This window comes from Apium graveolens, chromosome 1 (genome assembly GCF_009905375.1).
Source record: "Apium graveolens cultivar Ventura chromosome 1, ASM990537v1, whole genome shotgun sequence".
Classification (NCBI taxonomy): domain Eukaryota; kingdom Viridiplantae; phylum Streptophyta; class Magnoliopsida; order Apiales; family Apiaceae; genus Apium; species Apium graveolens.
The window spans coordinates 161,326,877-161,327,484 of NC_133647.1; the positions used below are offsets into that span (position 1 = coordinate 161,326,877).

Here is a 608-nt window from a genome sequence, read left to right on the forward strand (position 1 = left end):
CTATAGCAGTAGCTTGATCCACTTCCAGAATTCCTGCTACCTTTCCTTGCAACATTCTTTGCGTAGGATTCTGGTATTCATTGGCTGTCATTAGCTCAATCAACTCATAAGCTTCATTGTAGCTTTTAGCCCATAAGGCTCCACCAGATGCTGCATCAAGCATAGGTCTAGAGTGTGTACCTAGACTATTATAGAAATAGTTTATAATCATCCAATCAGGCATGTCGTGGTGTGGGCACTTCCTTAGCATCTCCTTGTATCGATCCCAAGCCTCACACAGAGATTCACCAGTTTGCTGGGCAAACTGAGTGAGAGCATTCCTGATTGCAGCAGTCTTCGCCATAAGAAAGAATTTAGTGAGAAACTTTTGAGCAAGATCCTCCCAATTGGTAATAGACCCTGGTGGTAGAGAATGTAACCAACACTTCGCTTTGTCCCTCAGAGAGAATGGGAATAGTCGCAGCTTGATAGTATCTTCAGACATATTGTTGAACTTGAAAGTGTCACAGATCTCGATGAAATCCCTGATGTGCATGTTTGAGTCTTCAGTAGGATTACCCCCAAACTGAACTGAGTTCTGTATCATCTGGATCGTGCTCGACTTAATC

At 43.1% G+C, this 608-nt stretch overlaps 1 non-coding gene across 1 annotated transcript; it reads left to right on the plus strand.

The window, feature by feature from the left end:
- Positions 1–221: 221 nt before the first annotated feature.
- Positions 222–328, plus strand: LOC141681065 (small nucleolar RNA R71). Its single transcript, XR_012558513.1, has one exon. It is a non-coding gene; the product is annotated as a small nucleolar RNA R71 (small nucleolar RNA).
- The last annotated feature ends 280 nt before the right edge of the window (positions 329–608 follow it).